Below are 14,385 nucleotides of genomic sequence, written 5' to 3' on the forward strand. Positions count from 1 at the left end.
TCGCACTTACGCTTATATTTGTTACTAGTTTATATATATTCTAACTTTGGAAGTCGATCGGTGCCTTCTCTCAATCATACTGTTCATTGCCTTCGACGCTTAAATGTTTATACCCTATGCAAGGAAGGTTGTACTTTGTCCCATGTTGTTATACCGCCAGAAGTTCCTCTATGCTTTCGTCTCCACCATCATTTTCTCCCTCTTTTCTTTGACATATACGAACCAGCTGACATCTCCGGTAAGTTGTTTCACTGAAACTTTCTTAGGGTTTTGAATGGTGCGATGAGACTAATTAGGCCCAGGTCATTGACCCATATTTCTGTTTTGGTTAACTCGATCTCTCCTTTACAACCCTTGATTTGATTCTGCTGATACTATTTTCATTCCCATTTGTTTACGCCAGGTCATCATCTTCAGGTTTGCAGCAGATTTAGGGTTACGATACCCCTATGAAATCCCAAAAAAAGTACGGAAATTGCTTCATTCTTTTCTTCCAATTTCTATAACTTCGTTACTGGATGCACAACTACACGTGTGAATTGAAGTGTTTATTGATAGATTGATGATGGGCCTATAGGTTATTTCAGCATTGAGGTTGTTGATAGCCAACTTTGACTTTTTTAGTCACCGTTAACCTTCTTATTCCTGAGTTAACTAAAAAGTTAGAGGTAGTGATGAATGATATACTCCCCTATCATGGGAAAATTCCCAAAATAGCCTAAGTCAGGTAAAAGACGAGATTTGGGGAAATAAAGTCGGTAAAGTGCAAATTATTTGTAATATTGGAGTAAAAGTTCAAGTTTTTCAAAAACTTTTTTACTCAAAAAAACCATCTTGAAAGACTGTTTTTTTATGTTTCGTACTTTTTCCGTCCAAATTTTCAAATTCTTGGAAATTTATATTTTTTACAATTATACCCTGAACCACCACCACTACCATCACCGAGGCCGTCGGCCCCGCCCCATCACCACCACCGTCACTACCACCATAGCCGCCTCCACCACCACCACCGCGGGAATCTCGCCGGAATCTCCACCCCGGCGAGTGAGTCATACGCCGGAATTTGAATTAGAAGTGCCAAAATGAGTGAGTCAAGCATGCGATGCTGTGATGTAAAACACTTTAATCAACACTTTCGATTTTAATGTTAATATTAGTGCGCAAAATATGATTACAAAGTTATCTTATTTTGATTGTTAAATGTTAATTACCCTACTATAAATATAACAGCGGCAGGTGACGTGGGTATGACTCAGTTAGCCAGATAACAACTGGGAGGTTGTAGGTGACGTCATGGAAGGTGATGGGAATGGTGCCGTCGGAGTGGAGGAGGGTGACGTGGCAGCCGTCGTTGTGGGTGAAGACGGCGGTGGTGGGGTTTAAGGACGGGTGGGCCTTGGTTAACGAGAGGAGGTGCTGACGGATGAGGTATTTGACGTCTTCGGTGTACGGAAGGCCGCGTTGGGAGAGGACGGAGTTGAGGTATTGCTGGAGGGTTGGTGATGGTGGTGGTGAACGCATGGTGGTTAATGGTTTTTAATATAAATATGAGGATGAGGAGAGTGAAGGTGAGCCATAGGCAGAGTGAGCAGCAGCAGCAGTGGTGGCTCCGGTGAGGCTGTGGACGGTAGACTGGGCGGGCTATGGTGGTAGTGACGATGGTGGTGATGGGGTGGGGCCGACGGCGTCGGTGATGGTGGTGGTTCAAGGTGGTGGTGGTGGTGGTTCAGGGGTATAATTGTAAAAAACATAATTTTCCAAGAATTTGAAAATTTGGACGGGAAAGGTAGGAAGCATAAAAAAACAGTCTCTCAATATGGTATTTTTGAGTAAAAAAGTTTCTGAAAAATTTGAACTTTTGTTCTAAGATTACAAATAATTTGGAATTTACCGACATTATTTCCCCAAATCTCGTCTTTTACCTGACTTTCTTTCGAAATCTCGTCTTTATTTTTAACTTTTCCCAATACGTCTTGACAGTTCAAATTATTAAAGATTTTGAGGAAAAAAAAGATATTTTGGGAATTTTCCCTATACATCATACATGTGATTCTTCCACTTGATGAGTTGATGGAGATAGACAGATGTTGGTGGAATAAGCCCAACGTGAACCAGAATCATACACAACTACACACATGCACGAATGTAACTATATATGTGAATTATTTGTTCATTTTCTCTCTTCCATTTTAGCATCTACATTTTTCAGAAGTCAAAAAAATATCTGATACCGGATGCTTCGCAAATGATATGCTGATCTAAATGATGGCTGGCTGCTTGACGTGAGGGTAACCAATTTGAATTTGTTCATACTTTAGAAATATCTATCGATTTGTGCTTCTAGGGGACTAGAGGCTCTATACAGTTCAACTGTATAAAACCTACAAATCATACCATAGATTTATCTTAGGTTGTAAGCGAAGAACTGTATGGCTTACGGCAACGAGCCAACCTCAAATTTTTCTTCGATAACTTTAGGGGAGGTGAGACAAGTACTTATATGGCCGCCTCTCAAGTTGACTTTTGATAATGACACAAGTACTTATATGGTCGACGCTCAAGTCGACTTCTGATAATGACATAAGTACTTATACAGTCTCCCCTCGAGCTGACTTTGATAAAGCAGTATGTTGTGCACTAACGTAATTCTACACAGAATTATTTGAACTTTTGTTTGTGACATTTGGCAGGATAAATGTTATTGCAAAACAGGGCATGCTTAAGTTGATTTCGATGTGTTGCATTTGTATAGTTTGATTTCATTGTGATCAATGGCTGCTTCATTTCAGGTTTGTTTCTGTTTTTTTTTCCTATTTCTTAACTGGTCAAATAGGTACTTGGCTGCATAGTTCTATGTTGACAAACGACAACTGACTTTCAACTGTTCAACCATGGCTGGTAGGTGGGATGTGAACACTAAGTGGCTGCAGTTTTTGGTGGTACCAGAAAGCAAGAGGTCATAGGAGGTGAAGATAAGTTGATCGATTTTTATTTGTTTGGTTTCTTTCTGCTCGTTTGATGGTAAAGGTGGTGTCACTGGAATATTAATCAACGACTGATTTTGTTGTAACGTTTTCGGTTATGGTTTGTTGCGGCGGGTACAAAACACTAGTTTCTTATAATTTGTTGATCGGCGTTGTGACGGATGCTCACTTCGCCAACCTAAACAAATTGAAATACCTAAAAGGAGCAGGCAATAACTTGATCCTTAGACTGCATCTAGCAAACTGGCATCCCCATTTTCTTCTAGAGAGATTAAATTTAAATTCTTGGGATACAGGTCCTCAATTTCCATTTTGGCTGCTACAGCAGAGTGATTTAACATAGCCGGAGATAAGAAACACAAAGATATCATCAATTATGCGTCATTCATTTTGGGGATCATTTCCCAATCTTGATTATCTGGATATGTCACAAAATAATATTCAATATATATATATATAGCACTAACCTCCTGCTTTTGATGTCTATCGACCTCTCATGTAACAATTTATCTGGAGGCATCCCAAGTGATCTAACGGCTCTCCGAGCGTTAGTGTCTTTGAACTTATCAAGAAATCAACTGACAGGGAGTATCCCAGAGAATATCGGAGATCTGAAATCACTTATGTCATTTGACGTGTCACTTAATCAACTTTCTGGCGAACTTCCTCTAAGCTTTAGTTTCTTGAGTAGCTTCAATGTGTCCAACAACAGTTTTACTGGAAGAGTCCCAAAAAGCACACAACTTCAGAGTTTTGATGAGTCTAGCTTCTTTCAGAATAAACTCTGCGGAGTTCCACTCAATGAAAGCTGTTCCGTTGTAGTACCAGATGATGATGAGGAAGAGTACGAAAAAGATGAATCACATGGAGCAGACTGGGGGATGATTATCAGCACGGTGTGCGGATTCATTGTTGGTTTTTGGGTGGTTGTAATTCCGTTGATTGTGAGCACTAAGTGGAGGAGGATGGCATATTATATATATATATTTAAAAAGCAAATTGTCTTTGTGAGAGAATAAATACTGTAGGTTATCATTTTGCCTTATGTACAACTACAAGAAGCTTTATTTTGGATTCATTTACTTTCTCACTCTCTTAAACCTAATTACAACGAAGAGTGACAATGGACGCCACCGACTAGGGTATCGCAAGCCCTCATCGAACAGCGACGCCCATCCAGTCGTCGGTTTTACCTGCAAACGTCGATCAAATGGTTGTGGTGACGATCAGAGTTGTTTCTTAAAGCGTTCGTGTTTTCCTTCATCATCGCAGGTGCGATCTTTGTCTCTGCTTTAATCATCGTTGTTGCAGGTGAGATGCTTTTGGTTTACGTTTTACGTTTTAGTGTGTATAGGTGATATCTTTTGGATGTCCGTTAAAAATTGTATCGACTTCTTAGGGTTTTGTTTTATGGGTTTTAATTTTGTTAATTTAATAAGGCATCTGTATTGGTTGAAGTGCACCTGGTCTCTATTTTGTGAAACTCGGCCAAGCTATTATCCCTACTGTCACTCACTGTAAGTATTTCATTTTGCAGAAATTTGACTCTAATCACCTTTTTTTCCTTACATTTTTGTGATTATAACAAAGTTTAGATTCTAACTTTAAATTGATTCAGTTTGGTACTTAATGGAGGTTAGGTGATTAAGATTTTGCGAAGCTATTATCCCTACACATGGCTTTAAAGACAAAATGCAAACTCACATATATGTTATTTCGAAGGAAATATGGATAATGGGCTGCAGGTGCGGCTTAAGTTTTAGCTCAAAATATATTTAATCTTTTGGTATATGCATAGTGTTAATAGTTAATGGACTACATACTTAAGTTGTATTTTTTCCCCATAGACTCACATTTAAGATGAATTTAGAAAAAGTCAACCTTCAGTGCATTCTTGGTGTAGATCTCCATGGTGCAAATATATTCTAGGTTAGTCTCGAAGCACTTTACATCTTTATTTGTTAATATACATTTACTCTCTTTATGTTACATGTGTTATATTTTTCCTTAATGCAGTTGTAGATTGCAAAAATGGTGTAATTAATGGAGATTGAGATGATCATCCATGAAACAGTTGACTCGCTAAAGATAGTAAATTTAAAGGCATCATTCATTTACTTATTTGGGCTCTTTAACAACCATTATTGGAATAATGTTTCTGGGACTTTCCATAGGTTTTAGCTTATAGGAGTAAACCCCGTGCTTCGTAAAATTGGCATCAAAGTTACTTTTCATGGATTGGCAGGTACATGCTTCATAACTTTTGTATCAAAGTTTATTCGCAGTGAACTGGGCATTCTTATTTCTTGAATTATTTATGGGTGCATTAAACACTTGGTTTGTAGGTTCGATGAATTAGGAAGGATCATTTTTTATTTCGTGTTCAGTTTTTTCTGTGGAAGAATGAGCGTACGGGTTGAAAATGTTTTGAGGTCACGGAGTGCAAATTGTAAGTAGGCTGAAAATTTCATTAGTTGCAAATTGTTAGCAGGTTGGAAATTCCATTCGGTTTCATGTCAAAACTGTCTCAGGTAATTTTAGATTTGTAGGGTATTTTTCGTATGGTTTCGTTTGCGGTATAAAGTTTCAAATATTCTTATTGCTCACTTTTTTATTCCCATTTCGTTAACGGTGTAAAGAACCTATATTTGTATTTTATTGCTTACGGGCCGGATTACAACTTACAATTTGATTTTATTGGTAACGGGTCGGATTTCAACTTGGTTTTTGTGGCAATACATCTAATACATTGAGCGTGTCCCGTCGCAGCGCGCGGGTACACATACTAGTTTTGGTTTAATTGGAGGATTGCATATTTTGGTTTAATGAGAGAATTGAGCTATATAAGAGGTGCACAAATCGGGTTCAACTGGAAAACCCGAACCGGTTCGAAACCGGTTTTTTCACACCGGGTTGTAAAATGGCACCGGTTCCAATCAAGAACCAGTTCGGTTCCCGACTCGAACCGATGCCCAGATATGCTAACTTTTAAGAACCGGGTAGGGTATGAACCGGAACCGGTTTTTACGTTAAAACCGGTTCCACCGGTTTTTTTTGAAGTTTAAATATCATAGCCGTTAGGAACCGGTTCCAACGGCTATACAGCCGTTTTTGACCGTTGGAACCGGTTTTTTAACTATAAATAGGTTATTTTTTTACTCTAAATAGCAAGGTTTGTTTGTGTACTTGTTAAACCACTTCCAAAACTATAAAACACACTCCAAACCACAATTAACCTTAAACCGACAACAAATGGCAACTAATGATGATGTTGTTATGGTGATCGAAACAACAAGATGCCCCGATGTTTGGGTTCATTATGATTTGTGTCTCATGACCGACTCACATGAGTTGGCACGTTGCAAATATTGCTCGAAGTTTCTTAAAGCATGGTCCAACTCGATATTACGAAAACATACGAATAAGTATTGTCGAGAGAAAATAAGTTTGGAAGCTAAAAAAACGGAAGTGGGAGAGTCGTCCGGCTCTACAACCCAAAAATAAGTATTCCCGGATTAAAACGACGGACTTTGTTTTTTATGTTTTAGTTGTTATGTTTAGTATCGTTTATGTTTTAATAATGTTTGTAGTAGTTATTTTTTAAATAAATAAAATGTTCGTCGTTATTAAAAAAGTAACAAAAATTAATCATGAGTAACAAAAGTAATTATAATAAAACAAATCAAAACTAAATATTAGTTGAACAAGTTACAAATAATTTTACCAAAACAAATAATTACAACTCTTCTTCGTCTTCATTCTCGTCTTCACCCTCGTCTTCGTTATCGGAAGAAACCCCGTCCTCCGCCTCCTCATCATGAATATGACACTCTATTGGTATTTCGTCTTCAAAGTTCGCCTTGTGTTGTACACGATCCACCGCATCCAAATGGTCCTTTAGGCAAATGCAAACCTCTAGAGACTCGGGAGTTAGTTTTGTTCTTCGCATAGATAACACCTTCCCACTAAGAGAAAAAACCGATTCGGAAGCAACCGTTGAGGCTTGTACGGCAAGCAAATCACGAGCCATGGCGGATAGAATGGGAAATTCGTTTTGTTTACCTTTCCACCAAGCCAACAAATCAATATTGCGAATTTCGTCGACCGTTGCGCCCTCAACATAGTTTGCTCCACTATATCGACCAAGTTCGCTACTTGGTGTGTTTCCTCTTTGCCTCTTAGATGCCGATTCACGAATCCCATTCATCAAGTTTATAAGTGGGTCATTGCACGGCCTACTAGTTGTTGTTTTTTTCACAAAAGACGATCTCGTGCTTGGACCATACATTTGAAAATAATGGTCATAAAGGTCTTGAAGGTTTTTGTTGAACTTGTCCTTCGCTTCCGTCGACAACTTCGGGTCAATCTCGTGCATACCTAAGTTGTCGAATATTTCCTCAATCGTTGTTTCAACCCCATTAACATTCCAATAGGGGTTTAATGCGGCGGCACAAGTAAAGACCGGCGGTATGTTTTCAAAATATTTTATGAACTTTTCTTTCATCACCGCAACAATATTTTCGAAGAGTTTGTTCTTCTCCGCAAAGCTTTTAAAAACACAAGACATATAGTACAATTCTTGCAAAACCCAACAACTAGTAGGGTAATAGACTCCCGATAATTTTGTTGTTGACTTTTTGAACACGTCAAGATACTCCAACAAATAACCGACTTGGACCCAAACACTTTCCGGAAACATATCGGCCTCGCGTTCTTCAACAAGATTGTTATGAAAAGCTTGTAAAGTTTGGCGTTGGGCAAAAGCACACTTTAACATATGACAAGTTGAGTTCCAACGGGTTGGAACGTCCCAATTCGGCCCCAAATACTTTCTTTCAACCGACTTGCAATAGTTCTTATATTCAAGTTGTCTTCTTTTACCTTTTGAAGACATCTTGTAACATAAGTCTAAAGTATTTTAAATCATCACAAATGTTTTCATTGTCAAGACCTATTTGAACAGCCAAGTTGATGATATGTGCAACACATCGGACATGAAAAAAATCCCCGAAACAAGGTGGTGAATATTTAATGATAAATTTTTCAGCCGCCTTAGTATTGTTTGAAGCGTTGTCAAACGAAATCGAAAATATTTTATTTCTCAAGTTGTAAGTCGTTATAACTTCATCAAGTAATTCAAACAATTTTTCGGCGGTATATGGGAACGAGAAGTTTTCAAAAGCGATGGTGCGTTTCATCAATTGCCATGTCACCGGATCAACCCAATGAGCGGTGACACATACACTCTTTTTTAGCACACTCCCACAACCTGATACAATGACGTCTTAAGGTAGTACGACTTACATGTGTGTATCTCGGTTGTAGAGTTTCGCGAATCAACGACGTCAACTCCGGGTCATCAAAGTGGTTAAACGGCAAACCTCGTTGAATAACGAACATTGCCATTCTATCTTGAACTTGAGTCGTGTTGTAACGAAATAGTGTACCATCTTTACCCAAGTCAATTTGATCGGTCGCGCCAATCCCTTTCAACGCCTTGCAATATGGCTTCTCGATGTGCTTTCTCAAAGTAGAGTTGGAATCGTGCTTTAATATTGAACCACATAGTTTGCAACGAGCCTTTTGATAACCTTCGTCATCCACAATCAAATCCCAATTCTTCCATATGTCTTGGTTGCGGTTATGGTTGACTACCGTAACAACCCTTGGGTCCTCCGTAACAGGAACGGGGGCAACAAAAACACTCTTCTTAGCCTTCTTGTTAGTTTTTTTGATGGGTGCCATAATAATATTTAGTTGGATGGTCGGGTAATGGAACGGGTTTGCTAAAGGAGTAGTATTTTAGTTTGTTTTTGAGTTTGGTGGTGAAATTAGTGGTGGAAAACAAGTTATATATAGATTTGGGCATCAAAAACCGGTTCCAACGGCTATATTACCGTTGGAACCGGTTCCAACGGATCTATTGTCTCTCGAAAACCGGTTCCAACGGCTATATTACCGTTGGAACCGGTTCCAACGGCTAATTGGTGGCTAAAAAACCGGTTCCAACGGCTATATTACCGTTGGAACCAGTTCCAACGGCTACTTTGACTTTTGTTTGACTCTTCAAAAAAAACCCGCCGGAACCGGTTTTTCCGGGTACGAACCGAACCGGTTACAATTAAGAACCGGGTTGGAACTGATACTAACATACAAATATGAGAACCGGGTACGATTTTCGGGTACAAAAATACCCAAACCGGGTATTGTACCAACCGGGTTGGAACTGAAACCGGTTCCGGTTCGGTTCCACCAGTTAGGTTCCGGAACCGGTTTTTTTGTGCACGTCTAAGCTATATGGTATGTGATGTTATTCTAAAGTACATGTGTAACATGTTTCATAAGCGATGAAGAATATTGTAAGGTTTGTATTACGTCTTTCTCATTCTTCCAAATTGATCTTTTATGTTTTATTAATAAAAAACAAATTATTATCACAATGACTACGCTCACTGTTATGTTTCCCCAAAAAATTTAATTCATTTTGTTAGTAACGTGAATTGACAATTAATGTAGAATTATTAGATTATCACTAAAATTAAGTAAATTAATAAAAGATTAATGGGAGCAAATTGATAAGGGTACCGTTGAATAAATATGATGGGTTATAACCTTCATAATCTAAAATATGTTTTATTGCTTGTTGCTGTAAAATATATATTCTAGCAAACATTTACCACCAATTTAATTGATAGTAAGCCAAAACACTTGGTGTTTCCTTGTTAAATTTATATAATTTGATTTCATGAAACAACCATTTTATTACCACATTGAATTCCTATTTTCTAATCAATTACTTTGGTTAGGTGTTTATTAGCATTCATGATTTCATGATACATTGACTATGACCTTGATTTTGATTGGGCTGGTGCAGCAGAAAATATATCTTAAATCATATATATCTTTTTATTTTTTTAAAGGGTAATTATATATTTTCCCAAACCATGCTTAAAGAGCATTGTACATTTTGCATTAAAAATTTGTATTTTGAGAAAATATGTAATTTCAAAGGTTTAGAAAGAGGAAATATGTTAAAATCCCATATATTAATTGTGTAATATATTACATTACTCTTTTTTAATGGCAAAATTTATTAGCACAAACCAACAAGAGACTAGCAAGTAACTAGTCACCGAAGTACACCAGTACAGTGACAGATCTAGGATAAAATTTGAGGGATAACCTAATTTTTTACTATACATTGATATAGGGTCGTCACCGAGAATTCAAGAGCCATCAGGGGTATGCCCTATACGAGTGGTAAAGTGAGCCCCTAATTTTCAATTTTTAATGGATTCAATTTCTAACGACTCTAGTTGTTTGTAACAACATATTGACCCGACTCATTTTGAATAAAATTTATGCCGAAACGTAGAACTGATTATTTTTAATTAAAACGTATACAAAAATAAACACGTCGTAACAACTTATTTCAGAGACAAAAAAACACAATATTTTAAAATTATAAAAGAATAAAAATAAAAATTTGTCAATATGTGACAAAAACAAAAACATAATACATATTTATTTATATTTTTACCTGTGAATTAAAAATATATTTAACATATAATAAAAGAATAAAGTAAAAGAATAAAGTAAAGTTAAATGAAATACAGTTAACTAAATAAACTATACCAACAAAGGTATAAATAAATAATACTTAGAAATCCAAATTATAGATGAATCGATGAACTTTATGTCTTCTGTTATTAATATTAAATATTTTATTTTTTATAATTTTAATAAACAATAAAAGATGAAAGGACATTAAAGAACAAAGGGTAAACTTGAATGCTTTTTTTACTTTTTACATTATAAGCTTAAAAAGGTTTACAAGACCCTGGACACTACAAAACAAAACTTATTTATATTTTATATCGTCTATTCATTTTCAACATCTTGCAAGTTGCAACTATACATGGCTGCCGGAAAAAAAAATAAAATCCGACGAAAACTTCCTCACTTTCTCTTTTTATATTTTCTTAGGGGTATCCTAATATTTACTCAGGGGTACCCTAATACACAAAAAAAAGAAAAACAAATTTTTTCACTAATTTTACATTTCACCGGGAAAGTTGAGAGATAACCTAGGCATCCCCTGGATAACCTATAGATCCGCTACTGCACCGCAGTTCTTCCTATTACAACGTGCACACCAAAAATATTTTACAGTTAGCCAAAAAGAAAAACAAGTACCATGCCTCTCGATCTGGGCTGACCACTTTCTCCCTATTCTTCACACATATAAACGAGAGCCTTATTATATCTTCTTTAATTATGTTGATCGGCACTTATATTTTGTTGAAAATAGTATCATTCCGCGCTTCCATAACCTCCAACATATTGTGAGAATGATCGATTGCATTACCTTTCCTTCGCCATTATGTTCTTTTACATTAAGATGAATCCTTAGCAAGTCCTTCACCTCGAAAGCATAGATCAGAGGAATGCCATACCTACTAACGAATCGCCATATGACTGAGGCCACATAACATGATAGAAAGATGTAGCTCACCGACTCCAGAGAATCTTCACACAACGGACACCATTTTGTCTTGTTTAGGACCCTTTGTTTACATAACGCATCCAATGTTGCTATCTTGCCCATTTCTGTGTTCCATCCAAAGAGATTTACCTTTAACAGTACCCATTTCTCAACACAATATATTTTCTCCATTGACAACTTTACTTGTTATCATAGTGTATCAGTTTAATAACTCTAGTTATTATGGCACAATATTGATTGAAATTCATTAAATGATTAAAGAATACATGTATGGCACCCTTTTATATAATTCGCTGGGGGCAAACTGCAAAGGAAGGAAAAAATAAAAGGCCAAAAACAAAGTAGACAGTTAAAACACAAATCATGGTGCACCAGAAAAGAAATAATATATGTCGGTTATTACTCCCCCTCAAGTTGATGCACATGGAGGCAAATAATGCCCAACTTGTCAAGCAGAGTATGAAAGAATTGTGTGCCTAATGATCTGGTGAAAACATCCGTAATTTGTTCCTTTGTGTTGATCGCCATGGGCTGAATTTTTTTGCTTCAACCCTTTCTCTAACAAAACAACAATCCATTTCAACATGTTTGGTTTGTTCGTGAGAAACCGGATTGCTAGCGATGTGTCTAGCTTCTTGGTTGTCACAAAATAATTGTATAGGTCCGGTACAAGGTATTTGAGTATTCCTAACTCGCTTAATAACGATCGCAGCCATAGAATTTCGCTTACCCCATAAGGCCATATCTTACGGTACTCGGCTTCAGCAGACGATCGAGAAACAACCAATTGTTTTTTGATTTCCATGATATAGGAGTCCCCCCTAAGAGTAATAAATATCATGTTCTAGATCTTGTCATGGGACATTGGATCCAATCCAAGTCACAGTAGGCAGTGAGATTTATACCCCCGTCCTTGGCAAGGAGAATACCTTGATCTGGTGTTGTTTTTAGGTACCGTAGAACATGAGTGGCGGCTTCAAGATGGCTCCCTCTTGGGTTACTAATGAATTGACTAACTACGTTAACCGAATAAGTGATGTCAAAATTTATTTAAACAAAATAAATCATTTTACCGGCAACAGTTTAATCTATTTCGCGACTTACATTTCATTTTTCTCCAAATCCATTTTTAGCTAGCCTATTTGTATAAAAGTGGCAAAATAAGAATTATTTATACGGATTCAATTGAAGAGTAGCCTATGTCTGCAAATGAATTTAATAATTTATATATTCCATGGAATAGTCACGTCCTTACGTGGAATCCCTTTAAACTTTGAAATATAGTCAAAACTCAAAAGGGCTTAATCATTATCACAGCTTAAATATCAGAGTTTACAAAAACTTTCACTGAATAAAACTACATTTACATAAAATTTTCATTCTAAACAACTCTGTTGATGTCAACACCATTTGGAAAGTCCTGCTCGCACTCCAAGCTCCTTTACTTTCTTTAATCAACCACTTGTATGCATACTAAAAGTCAGCTAGGTTGAATGAGTTCTATTTTATATTTTACGACTCCGTTTGACGCCTCACGACTCGTTCTTCACTTTTAACATACCAATATATAGAAATAGAAATAATACAACACACATCTTACAATGTACACACCAACTTGACATCTTACCTGCATCGTAAGTACGTGAAGGCTTGTCCTTTCTTATACTTGCGTCCTAACACACAAAAAAACGTAGAGGCTTGCCCTCTCTAGCACTTATGTTACACAACGAAAGCACGTAAAGGCTTACCCTCACTAGCACTTACGCCACACAACTTATACTCGAAAGCACGTCGAGGCTTGCCCTCACTAGCGCTTACGTCACACAGCTTATGCACAAAAGCACGTAGAGGCTTGCCTTCACTAGCGCTTACCTCACACAGCTTATGCACGAAAGCACGCAGAGGCATGCCCTTACTAGCGCTTACGTCACACATCTTATACACGAAAGCACGTAGAGGCTTGCCCTCACTTGCACTTACGTCACACAACTTATACTCGAAAGCACGTAGAGGCTTACCCTCACTAGTACTTACATCACACAACTTAAGTTAAACCACTTTTTCATGCCACACATCATCTACATCCTACGCAAAGTTAGAGGGATTTGCCATCCTAACTATTTCATAGATCATATGTGCTTCCTCTTCACATTCTAGCATATATAAAACATGTACTTACAAACTTCATCTCATACATACTACATACTCTACATACTGATATATATATAATTATATATAGAACTGAAGAGGTAGGTCCCAGCAGAGACCAGTTGGTCCCGCAAGACTCACCTTGAACAGGGACGTCTGCGCAAAGGCCATCTGCTCCCGCAGGACCCACCATGCTCATAGAATCTTACGCGCAGTACGCAAGCTGTACACGCAGGGAAAGCCTCCCAATGGTGAAGTACCCCGCCTGTTCCCGCAGTTGCGGATACAAGCCATCAGGGAAGGCTACCCGCAGACAGCAGGGCTACACGCACAAGACACTAGCTACTTCAGCAGTCACGTGAAGGAATGAGCAAGGCGGGAACAATCCCGCCCAAATGAGCCAGTCTGATTCTGAAAGATCTTTTGTACCATACCTACCAAGGTATGGATAGGACAGACGATCTGACCAGAACAGCCCATGAGCCAATCACAGGGTGACAGCTCACCGACAACAGTGCGAGGAGGAGCACCCTCTAGTACTGTTTGTCACTATTAGCCGCTGCCTACTCACCAACCCTTACTGTGGAGCATGCGCAACCTACAGTTGGTGGAATAGTGTTACTGTTGGCCGTAACCTATTCACCAACCAGCATGGCCTGCGTACAATCCACAGTAAGTGGGACGTGCATAGTCTACAGTTGGTGGAATAGTGCAGCCGACTTTGTTACTGTTGGCCGTAACCTACCC

The 14,385-nt window shown here is 37.9% G+C and overlaps 1 long non-coding RNA gene across 1 annotated transcript; it reads left to right on the forward strand.

Moving 5' to 3' along the window:
- Positions 1 to 2,426: 2,426 nt before the first annotated feature.
- On the forward strand, positions 2,427 to 3,078 carry LOC143619104 (uncharacterized). Its single transcript, XR_013151141.1, has 3 exons — positions 2,427 to 2,549; positions 2,597 to 2,789; positions 2,903 to 3,078. It is a non-coding gene; the product is annotated as an uncharacterized LOC143619104 (long non-coding RNA).
- The last annotated feature ends 11,307 nt before the right edge of the window (positions 3,079 to 14,385 follow it).

Source organism: Bidens hawaiensis, unplaced genomic scaffold (assembly GCF_021521415.1).
Source record: "Bidens hawaiensis isolate Kalapana, Puna unplaced genomic scaffold, B.hawaiensis_p1.1 tig00002414_1, whole genome shotgun sequence".
Lineage (NCBI taxonomy): Eukaryota > Viridiplantae > Streptophyta > Magnoliopsida > Asterales > Asteraceae > Bidens > Bidens hawaiensis.